Raw genomic sequence first — 17,658 nt, forward strand, 5'->3', positions numbered from 1 at the left:
CATTCTGAGGTTTGACTGTGTGTCTGACTCAGACACTAAACTCTTAATCACTTTGCATTTGTATTTGCTATATTGATATTTATTGTTATTATTGACAGGATCTCACAATGTAATCTGGGCTAGCCTGGTATTTCTTTTTTTATAGAGAGGTTTTCTATTCATTTTACATATCAAACACAGATTCCCCTGTCCTACCTCCTCCTACCCCCAAGCGTTCCCCTCCAATCCACCCCTGATTTCCACCTCCTCCAAGGCAAGGTCTCCCATGGGGAGTCAGCAGAGCCTGGTAAATTCAGTTGAGTGGCCTTGTACTTCTATGCCTCCTGCTTCGTGCTCTCTCCCTTTTGAGACAGGGTCTCACTATGTAGCTCTGGCTAGCCTGATACTGGCTACAAAGACCAGGGTGGTTGGGAACTCATAGAGATCCAACTGTCTCTGCCTCTGGTGTGCTGGGGTTAAAGGCATGCAGCACTGTGCTCACCTTGCTTGGTGTGTTATCATGAGATTAACATGCCTCCATCACCAAGCTGGCTGTATTTGTATCTTGAGCCATGTTTTTCTCCTTGTGACTTTGACCCATTCTGCACTCTGTTGATAAAGAAACTGCTCCCACCCCCAACACTATGGAGTAAAAAGGGAGCAGAGGTCACTTACCTATTATGTCCAGCTGGATGGGGTCACTCCTTTTGGAACTGACTGGATTGGATACTTCACACTGATAGTACCCAGAATCCTCAATCCTCACAGAGTCTATTTGGAGGGTGCTGTTGTTGTGGGAAAGATGTATCCTGTCTGTGAGATTCACACTCTGTCCTTTGAAGATCCAATGGATGGAGACCCCAGTGTCATTTGACAAGCAGGTCAGGAACACAGAGATATTATTTTTGACTGTGGTGTTGGTGACTTGGATGGAGGGTGGAGTCACTGGATCTGTGGACAAATAGTGGAAGGGACGAGCTAAGAGTCCTTCACCCTCAGAGATCTTGGCCAGTTCCCAGAGTCGGTAGAATGAAGGGGCCCTCTGCAAGATTGCATGTTTGGGTTCAAGATATGGTCTGTAAGGAGAGAGCTGCTGTGACCACATCTGTTCAAGTGACTCTTAGGAGTGCTACACAGAGCCATTAGGCTAGACAATGAAATAAAGGTGCCCAATTATGAGGTGCTAAAGATGTCTGTAGATGACAGAAACTTGTTCATAGAAAATCCTTAATATTCTACAGAAAGTTCTCAGAACTAAATGAGCAAAACTAGTAAATTTGTTGGCTAATGAAATGAACATGCACAAGTGAGCTGTATTTCTGTATACTACTATTGACCATGAACAATTTGATTTTCGTTTTTCCTGACAGTAGTGGAGCTTGAACCTAGGGCCTCGTGCATGCCAGGCAAGTGTTCAGCCCCTGAGCAATAGTCCCAGCCTTAACCGTGAACAATTGGAAAGGAAATGAAGAAAGTATTTATTTATGAAAGCACCAAAAAGAATAAAATACTTAGAATTAACTCCACCAAGGAGATAAAAGCCTTACACTCAGCAAACTACCAAATAAGAGATGATGAAAGAAGACAAGAAATGACAGCCATTGGGGTTGATGGGTTGGAAGACTTAACCTCATTATTACTGTTGTTCTACAGCAATGGTATTGAACCCAGGGCTTTGTGTATGGTAAGCAATGCACTACCACTGAACTGTACTCTAAGCTCTGCCTTCTAATTTTTATTTTGAAACAGGATGTCACTAAACTAATCAGTCTGGCCTTGAATTGGTTGTAGTAGGCACTTTTAGAACTTGATACTCTTGCCTCAACTTCTTGAGTGGCTGGATTTACAGGCATGAGCCAACTAGCCTGAAAGACTTTTTTTTAATAGATGACAATATCAATGAATGTAGTCTATCAGTTCTATGCACATCAGATCAAAACCCCAGTGGCATTTTGCACAGAAATAGCAAGTCCATTCTAGCTGTCCTGAAACTCACTATATAGATCAAGCTTGCCCCAAACTCCCAGAGATCCACCTGTCTCTGCTCCCAATAGCTGGGGTTAGAGGCAAGCCCCACCATACCTGGCATTAAAAGTATCTTGAAAGAAACAAGAATAAAATTGCAGGTCATCCCACATGATTTCATAATTTTAGTACAAAGCTGCAACCATCAAAATAGTCTACTGCTGACATAAAGGCAGACATACAGAACAGTGAAATAGAATTGGAAAGCCCAGAAGTGCTCATGCACACTGGCCATGATTAAATTAAAGATTAATTAATATGATCAATATGTGTGTTTAGGGGGCACAGTTTTGCATATATATTATCATGTGTGTCTTATCTGAGCAGTTGGCATATCGGGCATTTCATCTATCACTTTTTATGTTTGTTAAAAAAACATTCATTTCTGCTGGCTCTTTTGAATTAATTGGTGTGAAACAGAGTTGTCCTATTGAGCTACAGAATTGGAAGGCATTCTTGCTGTCCATTTGACCGTCTGTGAGCAGATGAGTTTTGATCAGTCTGTGAAGACTGCACAATGTTGGAAGAATAATCAGTTAAACAAGGGATGTTTGGAAGATGTGATATCCAGGTAAAAGAATGAAGTTAAGCCTTTATGGTGATATTTTATTTGTATTAAAATGTTATTTGTATGTTAATAAATAAAGTTGCCCAGGGGTCAGAGCTATTAGGAAGCCATAGGAAAGCAGTGCAGTGGTGGCGTACGCTTGTAATCCCAGCACTCGGTAGGTAGAGTTAGGTAAGTCTCTGTGTGTTCAGTATTGGATACACATGCCTTTAATTTCAATACCAATCATGGAAAACCTGGAGGCCTATACAGACAGGCCGTGATGAGGCAGTCATGTGGTTGGGTTTACAACCAATGAGAAGGCAGAACAGGAACTCTAAAGACTTTAACACAGGGGTAGCTCTGGTTCGGAGAGGTCGGACCACCACAGGAGGAAGGGTAAGGTTTTAGCTCTTAGCTCTGACGTCTTGGATTTCTTCTTTGCATTGGTTCTGTGTTTCTTATTTAATAAGAAGGTTGGTTACATCTACAAGCCTTCTCCTAACAACATACAAAAATCAACTCTACATGGACCAAAGACCTAAAACGGATCAGAGCTGAAAGTCATCAGACTTTTAAGAGACACGATGAAAGCATCTTGAAATTGGATTTCAAATGCTGTCTTTGTTATGATGCCAGATGCATCATATGGGACTTTTGGCTGCTTATATGTCTCTACACCACTCTCATGTTTTCTACATGAGGAGGACAGAAGAGGATGTTGAATTCCTTGGAACTTCAGTTACAGACAAGAATAAGCTGCCATGTGCGTGCTGGAATTAAACCCCTGTCTTTGGAAGAGCTTCCAGGGCTCTTTACTACTGAGCTATCTCTCCATGTATTTGGTTTATGGGTCTGGAGAGATAGCTCAATAGTTAAGAAACAAATACAGCCGGGCAGTGGTGGCCCATGGCATTAATCCCAGCACTCAGGAGGCAGAGGAATTCAGATCTCTGTGAGTTCCAGGCCAGCCTGGTCTCCAAAGTGAGTTCAGGAAAGGTGCAAAACTACACAGAGAAATCCTGTCTGGAAAAACCAAAAAAAAAAAAAAAAAAAAAAAAAAAAAAAAGAATCAAATACATACACACACAAACACACACAAATACTATTACTACTACTACTACTGCTACTACTACTACTATTATTATTACTACTACTACACACCACAAAAAAAACAGTTATCAGAAAAGAGTCTTGTTCAAGGAACGTGAGGATAAGAAACTCAGTATATGAGCCACCAAGACGGCTCAGTTGGAAAGAGTGCCTGCTATATTCCCTCGCTGTACCTACCCCCAACTGCCACACAGATATAAATGAACAAACAATGGGGACAGTGAAATGGCTTAGCAGAAAAGGGCTTGCTCACCTACCTGAGTTCAATTCCCTATCCCCAGAGAACTAGCCCCCACAAATTGTCCTATGACTTCCACACAATAGGCGGGGCACACGCATACAAAATGAATAAATATGCAAACATAGTAAGAAACTCAGCACAGGTCCTTTTCTATGTATGGATTTTATATTTATGGATCAAAACCTTGGAAACAAACTACTTGGAAAAGTATGTCTACAGTGAAAAATGTATTGTTTCCTCCTATCTTTGTCCTGTACTCAACACAATAAGACTAGTGCCTATGCAGTATTCATATGAGGTATTAGAAATAACGTAAAGAAAATTTGATTGTGTGTTATGGGGTGTAGAGTAACATGAATATTTTACTAGATTCGGAGGGTGGTCTGTGTGTGTGTGACTCAGACCCCTAAACTCTTAATCACTTTGCATTTTTATTTGCTATATTGACATCTATTGTTGTTATTAGTGACCGGGTCTCACAATGTAATCTGGGCTGTCCTTGTGCTTCTTTTTTTATTAAAAGATTTTTCTATTCATTTTACATACCAACCACAGATTCCGCTGTCCTAATTCCCCAAGCCCACCAGTGTTCCCACCCAGTGCACCCCCTATTCCCACCTCCTCCAAGGCAAGGTCTCCCATGGGGAGTCAGCAGAGCCTGGTACATTCAGTTGAGTGGAATTGTAATTCTAGGTCTCCTGCTTCGTGCTCTCTCCCTTTTGAGACAGGGTCTTACTATGTAGCTCTGGATAACCTGAAACTGGCTACAAAGACCAGGGTGGTTGGGAACTCATAGAGATCCAAATGTCTCTGCCTCTGGTGTGCTGGGGTTAAAGGCATGCAGCACTGTGCTCACCTTGCTTGGTGTGTTATCATGAGGTTAACATGCGTCCATCACCAAGCTGGCTGTATTTGTATCTTGAACCATGTTTTTCTCCTTGTGACTTTGACCCATTCTGCACTCTGTTGATAAAGAAACTATCCCCCCCTGAAAGCTATGGAGTAACAAGGGAGGAGTGGTCACTCACCTATTATGTCCACCTGGATGGGGTCACTCCTCTTGGAACTGACTTGATTGGATACTTCACATTGATAGTCCCCGGAATGCGAACTCCTGGCAGGGACTATTTCGAGGGTTCTGTTGTTCAGGGACAGCTTCGTCCTATTATTGATCCTCAGACTCTTTCCTTTGAAGAACCAATGGATTGAGATCCCAGGGTCGTTTGACAAGCACTTCAGGATCACAGAGGTCAGGCCTTTGACTGTGGTGTTGGTGAATTGGATGTAGGGTTTAATCACTGGTTCTGTGAATAAACAGTGGAGGGGACCAGCTGAGAGTCCTTCACCCTCAGAGATCTCAGCCAGCTCCCAGGGCCATAGAATGAAGGGTCCTCTGCAAGATCACATGTTCAAGATATGGTCTATAAGGAAAGAGTTGAATCTTACTCCTACCAGGATCACCCACAATGACCCTGACTCAGGGTATTTGTGTAGATTCCACACTGGGAGCCTCTTCAGCCCACATGTCCAGAAATCTCATGGTGGGGTGGGGGATGTATTTCCCAATGATTTTTGTGGGAATTCTTGCTCACATTTTCTGTGAGTGTGAAGAGTCAGGTCTCTCTTTTATGAAATAGCCTTTTAATTTTTATTAAAAAATTTGTCATAGGGTTAAGATGGCCTACCTAATCTTAAAGGTGTTAAAGGCTGGAACACAGGAATGGGAGAAATCCCTAACTGAAGAATACCTATTTATAGACAAATTGTATTTCCTGACCCATGGATATGAATTAAATACTACAGAGAAGAAGTGAATGCTGTGGGATGGTCTGTATGTCAAATGTGTTGCTGATTGGTCAATAAATAAATCACTGATTGGCCATTGGCTAGGCAGGAAGTATAGGCGGGACAAGGAGGAGAATAAAGCTGGGAAGTGAAGGAAGGCTGAAGGAGAGACACTGCCCGCCGCCATGATGACAAACAGCATGTGAAGATGCCGGTAAGCCACGAGCCATGTGGCAAGGTATAGATTTATAGAAATGGATTAATTTAAGCTGTAAGAACAGTTAGCAAGAAGCCTGCCATGGCCATACATTTTGTAACCAATATAGGTTTCTGTGTTTACTTGGTCGGGTCTAAGTGGCTGTGGGACTGGCGGGTGATAGAGATTTGTCCTGACTGTGGGCCAGGTGGGAAAACTCTAGCTACAAGTGAATAATCACAGTGCTGACCACAACCTGCCACTCTAATCCTCAGTACTGATATTTTTGAGACAGGTTCTCACTGTACAGTCCTTGCTCACTTGGAACTTGCTATGTAGACCAGGCTGGGCTCAAACTCACACTGTCTACCTGCCTCTCCCTTCTCAGTGCTGGCATCAGAGATGTGTGCCACCACACTCAGCTGACATTTGTTTTTTGAACCTTGAGAAGAGTAAGCAAAAGAACATCATCAACTGTCAGTGACACGGTTCACCCTGACTCAGACCAGGGCTCCCAGGCACCTTCTCCACCCACTCTTTCCATCCCATTGAGTCAGTGCTGAGTCAGCCACCCCACCCATGAGACAGGAACAGACCTGGGAGCAGAGTTCTAGTCCCCATCTGTGGGGAATATTCTTCTCAATTTGGAGAATATGAATGGGAGCACAGTTGAAAGCCCTGGGTGTTCCTTGTAGGTCATGGAGGTCATAATGAAAATGGAGGGAACAGGAAAGCTTGTGTTAAGTACAGAAAGAAATCTTGACCTTGAGGCTCTCCTAACCATGGAAAGTCCCCACACAAGCTAAGGCTTTGCAAGGCTAAGAGAACCTCCTCCTCACAGAAATCAGAGAACTAGGAGGCCACTAGACATAGGGAGGGAGCAGGAGGCTTGCGGGAAGACTAAGTTTTGCTTGTTCCCATAGACATGGGCTGGAAATTAAATGCTTCTGCACCTTCCCAGAAAGCCAAAAGACTCCACTCCAAACCTAGTGTTGATATTTCAGAGATCCACTTACTAAGGATTCTAGTGTTTTTGGCTGTGGTCTTACTGAAGAAAGTGACAGTTATAGACAAGGCAGATATAAGATCCACTACTATTAGTATTGATGTTGGGAATATAGAACTCTTGGGAGGATGACTGGAGCTCTCCATTGACAAACCAAGAGTACTGTGCAGGTGGGTTAGCATCTGTATGGCAGCAGATGTGAGGTTTGTCCTTCAGTGGAAATGAATATTTGAGGGGCATATGATCAGGACATCTGAACCATCTGTAGCAAGGAGAACAAAATCACACATGATGTCAGCACAAGGAAGGGGAAATCCTGATCTATAGAAGGACATAGTATCTCTTTGAGCTGTGCTTTAACCTTAGTTGAGCAGGTCCTACCCAGATCTGGGGTGTAGATTAGCAGAAGAGTACTCATTCAACATGCCAAGCCCTGTTCTATCTCAAGCACAACACACAAACATTCCCACTGCATACTCTTGTGTGCACTGAGATTGAGTGTGACATGTCCCCTGTCTCAATTACCCTGAGCCTCTCTAGGCAGGAGAAGTCCCTGGAGCCCATTCAAGCTCAATGCTGGGCCTGTCCACATATGCTTGGGCTGGCACCTGATTCCCTGGCAGCCTAGGTATCTGTATGGTAGGTCAGTGTCATAAACCCAAGGGACTGGGACCGAGTGTGGTAGATCTAGCCCTCTGTATTTAGGCAGTTGGGGCCAGGATGAAACAGAAAATACTTACAGGTAATGTTCAGAGAGAATGGATCACTTGGGGAGTCCCTCACTGGGTTCCAGGTTCACATTCATAGGGTCCTGTGTCAGTCCTCACAACACTGAGTAAAGTGAGAGTCCTGTTAACCTCAGACAGATTCAGCCTGTCCTCTTCTGAGATGTTTTGGTCATTTATCCTCCACAGGTAGGTTATATTCTGAGTCTTGGGATCACACATTAATGCTGCTGAGTCCTCATCCTCCATGAAATTGGAATTGTTGGTTGTGATGATGGACTTGGGTAGCAGTACTGTGTTGACCAAAAGAGATGATGGCCCTTTGTGGTACTTCTGATTCTTGCAAAGGCCTCTTACAACCAGAGATAGTCTCTTAACTCCCAGCTGACCCAAATCCTTAAATAATCAGGCAGGAAGCAAGTTAAAGGCAGATGGAGTGGCTGAGTGCTCAGAGATAATGGGGCCTCCTGTGCTGTGTATTGGAATAGCCAGGACTTTCTCATGAGTGAACTGAGCTGCAGTGTTTGGTGATTGTCAGACTCAAGACTTAGAATGAGAGACCTCATTTTATCTCCTGGTCCTCACTGACCCATTGCCTGCCTTGAGACACAATGTGTGATTCCCTCCGGCTACACTGACCTCCCCTGCTTAGTATAAACCAGAGCCCTCCAAGCCTTTTCCATTCGGGGCTGTCCTACAGACAGGTTATGATGAGCCTTCCAATTGAGCTTCCCTGAGAAATCTGACAGCCTGTGAGAGATCTCACACAGCTCAGGATCTGGCTGACATTTAGGTCTGGCTGGGCCACAGGTGGGCCATTCTTGTCAGGTGTTTGATGTTGATTGACATGAATCTGGGAGCCCTATAAGAATCCTGAGTCTATGAATGATGTAGAGGAGTGAAGGTCTCCATGGTGGGGAAGCTGGAGATGTGGTTGTGGACAGATAGCTTGTGCCACTGATGGCCTATGTGACCCTGACTCAATGGCTGTGTTTCCTGTCTGTTTCCCTATAATAGGGAACATGGTAAATGATCATTGCTAATCCTGTAAGTTAACCTTAAATGTGAACAATGACCTGACCTTCCACCAAGCAGTGTCTACTAGTATTTTCCTGCAGGAAATAATCCCTGATGGAGAGATGGCTCAGGGGTTAAGAGCACTGGCTGCTATTCTAGATGTCCTGAGTTCAATTCCCAGCAAGCACATGGTGGCTTACAACCATCTATAATGAAATATGGTGTCCCTTTCTGGTGTGCAGGCAGAACACCGTATATATAATTGATAAATAAATACATAAGGCTAAACTGGCTGTGGGAAGGAATCACCAAGGAGCTGTTGGTAACAATATGTAAATATCATATTGGAAAGAGGAGCGGGTTAGAAGTAACCCATAGAGAATTGTAGTCAATGGCAGTGTATATTTCAGAGTAGCCAAGAAAAATTTTCAATGTCTCACCATAACAAATGGGAGATAAAGCTGAGTGGTGGCGGTGGCGGCGGCGCACACCTTTAATCCCAGCGCTCGGAAGGCGGAGGCAGGAGGATCTCTGTGAGTTCCAGGCTAGCCTGCTCTACAAAGCGAGTTCCAGAAAGGTGCAGAGCTACACAGAGAAACCCTGTCTCAAAAAACCAAAAATGAAAAAAAGATAAAAGAAATGCTTACGGGCCAGGTATGGTGATGCACACCTTCAATCCCAGTACTCTGAGAATTCGAGGCTAGCCAGCCAGGAGTATATAGTGAGACCCTGTCTCACAACCAAAAAACAAAAACATGCTTAACACCAGTAGTCATTGTGAAAATGCACATGGTTGGCTGACCTAAACTGTACATTCTTAAAGATAAGTCGTATATAAATTATAAGCTATTAAAGATTGTTATTAGGATACAAGTTAAAGCTTGATCATCTTATAAATGATCAAATTCTCTATACAAAACTATGTTTAGAAACAGGCTAAATATGCTGAATATTAATAGAATAAATTCCTTACTTTACCCCTGACATTTTTTAAATGTTTAAGCTTCCCACTTTAAACTATATCATGCCTCTAACTGCCAGGGTTTAGTCCACATTATACTTTGAGATCATTTAGATAATATTTCCATTTACCAGGTCTGAAGATAATTTGCCTTGCTATCCAATTTCAAATAAAAGATAGCTCACCCAACAGATTTCAAAAGGGCCTTTTACTGTTCCTTCATTAAAAGAAATTCACTTTACATTGGCTGGTCTCAATAATCAATCACCTATGTCTCCTGACTAATTAAATACATAGATGCTTTTGGATGTAAAGTTTTTACAAGGGTATAAAAGTTTAGATATAGCGACCGTTTAGGAAAGTTAAAAAATAACTTATGATATATGAATTGCCAGTTATTGGGATAGATAAATAAAACATATATACATCTAGATATGGTATAAATAATACCCACGTCTCAGTAAATAACCTAGAGATACTGAGGATGGATGCCTAAGTTAGATCTATGGATAAAGTTTTTATTGAGATCTGAGATATACAGGCTTTAGAAATAGACTTATGTATGCATTAATACATTAGTCTACAGACGTCCCCCAGAAGAGACCTGGGGCTAATAATAGGCCATAGCTCCTCCACTGTTAAAGGTATAATAATTGCCCAAGGAATGATTGATCCTGACTTTACTGGGGAAATTAAGATTATTGTAAACCTGCTACAAAAACAATTCAGATTCTACAGGGCAGCGCCTAAGGGAGCTGCCAGTTTGGATTCTAATGTTATGGTCTTCTGGGTTCAGGAAATTAAATATTACAGACCAACTAAACCCTTAAAATACAGGGAAAAAAATAATTGACTTGCTAGACATAAGCATAGACATTTCTTACATTTCAGAAAATGATTGGCCAAGTACTTAAAATGACTATTACTTCTTCATCTCTTATAAGTCTAGGTCAAGCTAATATTGTAACCCAAATCTCAGAAATATTAAAATGGTCAGATAGATAATATTATGGCACATTCTGCCCACAGGTCATCCTCTTTATACTTAACACTCTGTGGGGAAGAGACATGCTGAAATTAATTGGTGTATCATTAATCTGTGCTATGGACTAATATCAGCTCAAATGCTGTAGATGAGTGTTTAACTTAAAAGAACTTGAGTAAACAAACCAAAGGCATAATTGAGCCCATTATTCTAGAAATTATAAATGATAGCCAAGACATAGGGTATCAAAATTTATCCAAGGGGCCACTGTTGACTGCTGACCCCACTACATGGAAATCTGATGCTCCTATCTGGGTTAAACTATGGACTTTGAATGCTGACAGAATAGTAGCTGCTACTTGTCTGGTGGAAGAGAAGCTTAAAAATAGGGCATATAAAACCTCCCACCAGCCCTTGAGTCACCCCAATATTTGTTGGTTAGAAAAGAATCAGGCTTACAGGCTGTTACAAGACCTTAAAATATTAAATGACTTTATTGGAGCCAAGGTGATCTTCACAGCCTGGTTTGCCATCTCCCACAGCCACCCCTAGAATTCAAAATATAATTGTCATAGACTTACAAGATTGCTTCTTCACCATACCTCCTCACCCTATAGATCACCAACCTTTCACTTTTAGCTTGCCTTCTAACCCTGACACAATGGAAGTCAAACGCTGACATGCAGAGCAGGAAATATGAATTCTGTTTATTCAGAACTCATTTATTGAGCTGAGTTCCTCATCATATATACAGATTAACTATCAGAACTAACTGTCAATGACAGTTTCCTCACAGTCCCCCAAACCAATACATTTATTGCACGGGTAATATTATATTTATATCAAACTATAAAACGTGAGTCTGGGAGACTGCAACTGTTCCCTGAAACAGAGCCCACCTCCTCCAAATCCCACCCATCCTCCGAGACTGCAACTGTCCCCTCAGACAGAGCCTGTCAGCACCCGATTAGACTAAGAGATGAGTCTTAGTCTAGGTGGGGTCCGGGGTCACAACCCTGAGCACCCACACCACCACCCATCGCAGTCCCAGTCTCAAGCCAATAGCAGGCCTCCTGCAGACAGGTCACACTACCACCATCCCCCACCAGACCCTGTACCCCAAAAGCCCCACATCTCCTAAATACCACCCAACCTCTCAGACTGCAACTGTTCCCTCAGAGAGAGCCTGCCAGCACCCCAAATGGACTAAGAGGTGAGTCTTTATCCTCATACCCAAACACACCAGCCATAAGCCCCACTCTGTAGTGGTATAATTTCCTTAGTTATGATAAGAGATAAGTTAGATATGAAACCTTAGACTCACAAATATAAGATAGATAGGATATCTTCTTTAATTTTGCCAAATATAAATAGACTAGATATTATAAATAGACTAGATACTGTAACTGTAATTCTTGCTTGATAATTGTTTTGTTATATGTAATTTTACAATGTTAAAGTTAAAATCTTCCTTTTTGAAAAAAAGGGGGGAAGTGCTGTGGATGATTGATTGATTAAATAAAGCACTGCTTGGCTAGTCGCCAGGCAGGAAGTATAGGCAGGACAAAGAGAGAAGGGAAGTCTGGGAAGTAGAAGGCTGCAGGGCAGAGATGCCAGGCTGTCATCCAGGGAGCAGAATGTAAAGGCAGAAGGTAAAGCCATGGAACACATGGCGACATAGAGATTAACAGAAATGGGCTGAGTTTATGTGTAACAGCTAGACAATGGTAGGCCTGAGCTAATGGCTGAGCAGTTTAGTTAATATGAGCTTCTGAGTGATTATTTTATAAGTGGTTGTGGGGTCTGTGGGGCTTGGCAAGACTGGTGTAAACTCCAGCTACACCACCCCTCCCAACCCACCCACATGCTGAGATTGCAGCTACTTCCTGAGACAGAGCCCACGAGCGCCAACTGGACTGAGAACTGCTCCCTGAGACAAAGAATCCATCAGCACCAATTAGACCAAGAGCTCCCACTGGACCAAGAGTATCCATCAGACCAAGAGAGGCTCCCTCAGACACAGACACACCCCCTGAGACAAAGAGTCCATCAGCACTGATTAGACCAACAGCTCCCACTTGACCAAGAGTATCGATCACACCAAGAGAGGTTCTCTCAGACACAGACACCACTTGCACCAAGTAGAGAAAGATATAGGGACATGGCAGTGCAAAAATACAGTCAACAACATAAAAACCAAATGGCTCGATCAGAACCTACATCAGCAAGACCTGAATGTCCCAATACAGAAGAAATCGACCTTAAAAATGACCTTAAGATCATGATAGAGATCTTTAAAGATGAAATGAAGAAATCCCTTAAAAAATTCGAGGAAAAGTCAAAAAAAAATTGGAAGAAATCATGAAATCGTTGAAGAAAGCCAAGAGAAAGCAATTAAACAAGTGAGGGAAACAGTTCAAGATTTGAAAACTAAAATCAAGACGATAAAGAAGACACAAACTGAGGGAATGCTGGAAGTGGGAAATCTGAGTAAATGAACAGGAACTACAGATGCAAGCATAAGCAAAAGAATGCAAGAGATGGAAGAGCGCGTCTCTGGTATTGAAGATATGACAGAGGAAATAGATTCATCAGTCAAAGAAAACACTGAAGCCAACAAAGTCATGACTCAAAATATCCAAGAAATTTGGGACACCATGAAAAGATCAAACTTAAAAATAATAGGGATAGAAGAAGAATACCAACTCAAAGGCACAGAAAATTTATTCAACAAAATCATAGAAGAAAACTTTCCCAACTTAAAGAAGGAAATGCCTTTAAAGATACAAGAAGGTTCCAGAACACCAAATAGACTGGATCCAAAAAAAGTCCCCTCACCAAATAATAATCAAACTACTAAACATACAGAATAAAGAAAAAATATTAAGGGCTGCTGCCACGCCCACGACGGTGTCGCCCACGTGACAAATGCCTTGGATGAGGTGGTTACGTGGGAAAGGGGGGCTCGCGGCCCTCGGGTCTATGCCCCCGGCGACCCCTTATCAATCTGCCCGAATCATGGTGCCAGGCTACACGTAACCACACAAAATCTGCTTACAGAGGCTGGCTGGCATTCTGCCTTTTTTCTCTTTGCAGCTGTGACTATTGCTGTTTCCTTGTGTATTGATTTCAGGGATTTAGCTCTCAATGTTTCTGATGTGCCCCATAAAGAGAATAATGATTCCTCAAAAGTGGCCTCAATACCCCCACCTATAATTCAAGCTTTTAGGCAAACAGTTAAAGAGAGTCCTAGAAGTTTGGGGGGATTTATGAATGACTTAGAGCAAAAAAGAACTTATGACTCAGAGGGACAAGGATTCTAGTGAGGAGAGATGAAAGTAAAAGTCCAGGAACTCATAAGCAATCCACACGCACAGCCAACAGCAGCTGCAAGGAAGCAGTTACAGGAACTAACCAGTCCTACAAGAATTATCAAGGGACAAATAGAGTTTCTCATCAAGGGTCGGTGGTGGCAACCCCCCTAACTTTAATCCTAGATATAATAATTATTTGGAGCCATTGCCCTTTACGGGAGCTTATGATAAACATGGGAACCAATGGGTGAATCATAATAGTATGAAAACAGAATGGCATAAGTTACAGTTCATGGAAAGAATAGCTAGGTCCCAACCCCCCTGGTGCCTTCTCACCTGCAAGCAAAGGTTAAATATTTTCACACAAATGAAACCATGATTAGAACGATGGTGGGAAGGGTTTAATTTTGATACAAAACAAAGGTCTAATATTTACGTAGAAGGAAAAACTTCAGCTAGTGCTGTAATGTTCTCTGTCTGGATGAGGGACCACAATAGAGGAAATAATACCTGTACTCATGAGATCTATTAATCATTCTGAAAAATTGTGTGACCACATTGTTGATTCTATGTCTATTGCCCCACTGGCCGATTGCCTTGTTTTCTTCAAACGATTGTATAAAAAACACTGCTTGATCTGAGTAAAATTGCAGCAGTTTCACAGCATACTCTGGTGTCTGTGTCTGTCTGTCATTCGCCGAATCCCACTTATCCTGAGTACCTTCAACCTGTTCTCCCTCGGTCTGGTGTTCCTACTGAGACCAAGTCCGTGGCAGGCTGCAAAGGAAAAAGGCCAAGTAACATATAAAGGCAGACCCATAAGAATAACACCTGACTTCTCAATGGAGACTCTCAAAGCAAGAAGGTCCTGGACAGTTGTTAAGCAGACACTAAGAGACCATGCATGCCAACACAAACTATTATACCCAGCAAAACTCTTAATCAAAATAGATGGAGTAAATAATATATTCCATGATAAAAACCAGATTTAAATAATATCTTTCCAAAAATCGAGCCCTACAGAAAGCTATAAAAGGAAAAATCCAACCTAAGGAAGTCAGATACACCTATGAAAACACAGGCAATAGATAGTCCCACACCAACAAATACCAAAGAAAGAAAACATGCAACACTACCACCAAAACATAACAGGAATTAACAATCACTGGTCATTAATATCCAATAATATCAATGGTCTCAATTCACCTATAAAAAGACACAGGCTAACAGAATGGATAAGAAAACAAGATCCATCGTACTGCTGCATACAAGAAACACACCTCAACTTCAATGACAGACACTACCTCAGAATAAAAGGCTGAGAAAAGACTTTCCAATGAAATGGATTTAAGAAGCAAGCTGGTGTAGCTATCCTAATATCCAACAAAATAGACTTCAAACTAAAATCAATTGAAAGAGATCGGGAAGGACATTACATATTTATCACAGGGAAAATCTAACAAGATGAAGTCTCAGTTCTGAATGTTTATGCCCCAAATACAAGGGCACTCACATTTGTAAAATAAACATTACTAAAATTTAAATCGCACATCAAACCCCATACACTAGTAGTGGGAGACTTCAACACCCTACTCTCACCAATGGACAGGTCTGCCAGACAGAAACTTAACAGAGAAATAAGGAAATTAACAGACATTATGTCTCAAATGGAATAAATAGATATCTACAGAATATTCCACACTAACACAAGAGAATATACCTTCTTCTCAGCACCCCATGAAACCTTCTCTAAAATCGACCACATGCTTGGTCACAAAGCAAATCTCAACAGATACAAGAATTGAAACAACCTCCTGTATCTTATCAGACCACCATGGCTTAAAGTTATATTTCAACAACAACAAAAAAATTAGTGTCTACAATCTCATGGAAACTGAATAATACTCAAGTGAATCACCAATGGGTCAAGGAGGAAATAAAAAGAATTAAAGACTTCCTAGAATTCAATGAAAATGAGTGTACAACATACCTAAACTTATGGGACACTATGAAAGCAGTATTAAGAGGAAAATTCATAGCACTAAATGACTACATAAAGAAGTTGGAGAAATCTCACACTAGTGACTTAACAGCACACCTGAAAGCTCTAGAACAAAAAGAAGCAAACTCACATGGGAGGAATAGATGCGGGCAAATAATCAAATTGAGAGCAGAAATCACTAAAATGGAAACAAAGAGAACAACACAAAGAATCAATAAAACAAAGAGTTGGTTCTTTGAGAAAATCAACAAAATAGACAAGCCCTTGTCCAAACTAATCAAAAGGTAAAGAGAGAGCATCCTTATGAACAAAATCAAAAATGAAAAGGGATACATAACAACAAACAATGAGGAAATCTAGAGGATCAATAGGTCATACTTCAAAAACCTGTAGTCCAAATAACTGGAAAATCTAAAAGAATGGATGATTTTCTCCATAGGTACCATATACCAAAATTAAATCAAGACCAGATAAACAATTTAAATAGACCTATAACCCTTAAGGAAATAGAAACAGTCATTAAAATCTCCCAACCAGAAAAGGCCCAGGACCAGATGATTTCAGCACAGAATTCTACCAGATTTTCAAAGAAGTGCTAATACCAACACTCTTCAAATTGTTCCACACAATAGAAACAGAAGGAACATTGCCAAACTCTTTTTATGAGGCTACAGTTACCCTTGATACACAAAGATGCAACAAAGAAAGAGAATTGCAGACCAATCTCCCTCATGAACATTGATGCAAAAATACTCAATAAAACACTGGCAAACTGAATTCAAGAACACAGCAAAAAAATTATCCACCATGATCAAGTAGACTTCATTCCAGATGCAAGGATGGTTCAACATACAAAAATCTGTCAATGAAATCCACCATATAAACAAACTGAAGAAAAAAAATCCACATGATCATCTCATTAGATGCTGAAAAAGCCTTTGACAAAATTCAAAACCCCTTATGGCAAAGGTCTTGAAAAGATCAGGAATACAAGGAACGTTCCTAGACATAATAAAGGCAATTTACAGCAAGCCAACACCCACGATCAAATTAAATGGAGAGAAACTCAAAGCGATTCCACTAAAATCAGGAAGAAGACAAGGCTGTCCACTCTCACCATATTTATACAATATAGTGCTCAAAGTTCTAGATAGAGCAATAAGACAACGAAAGAAGATCAAGGGGATACAAATTGGAAAGGAAGAAATCAAACCTTCCCTATTTGCAGAAGATACCATAGTATACAAAAGTGACCCTGAAATTTCTACCAGAAAACTCCTACAGCTGATAAACACTTTCCCACCTTGCTGGGGAAGACTGATTGGGTGAGTTGAAGTGAGAGGATCTTAGCAAGTGTCCTTTCCACCTCTCTGTGTTTCTAGGTTCTCTCTCCCTTTCCTTCCAATCTCCAGATTCCATCAATTTCTTCCAAGCAATCACGTAAAGCTATGGGAAGGTGAGACAGGGCGATTGCGATTTTGTGTGTTGAATATCCAGTGTTTCCCATAGCTATATGTTTTCTCAAGGTCTCAGTTGTTGCAGCCATGAATAAGTGGTCTCTTGTGGCTGTGATCTAAGTGACAGAAGGCCCAGGCTATTGACTCTCAATGGACCAGCTCCTCTGCAGAGACTATTGTTTCTGCAGTGGAGTAGGGAAAGCAAGGCAGACCCTGTGAGACCCCATTCCCCTCTGCTTGGTTACTGTGGAGAACTGAGCCTCTAACCTGCAGAAGCTCTGTTGGAACTGCACTGCAATCTGCGT

General features: G+C 41.5%; 1 pseudogene; it reads right to left on the reverse strand.

Annotated features, from left to right (window-relative positions):
- The window catches only part of LOC128124090 (carcinoembryonic antigen-related cell adhesion molecule 1-like), a 75,498-nt pseudogene that overhangs the window by 17,357 nt on the left and 40,483 nt on the right, over positions 1-17,658 (reverse strand).

The sequence above is a fragment of the Peromyscus californicus genome, unplaced genomic scaffold (genome assembly GCF_007827085.1).
Source record: "Peromyscus californicus insignis strain IS unplaced genomic scaffold, ASM782708v3 Scaffold_4__1_contigs__length_199733344, whole genome shotgun sequence".
NCBI lineage: Eukaryota > Metazoa > Chordata > Mammalia > Rodentia > Cricetidae > Peromyscus > Peromyscus californicus.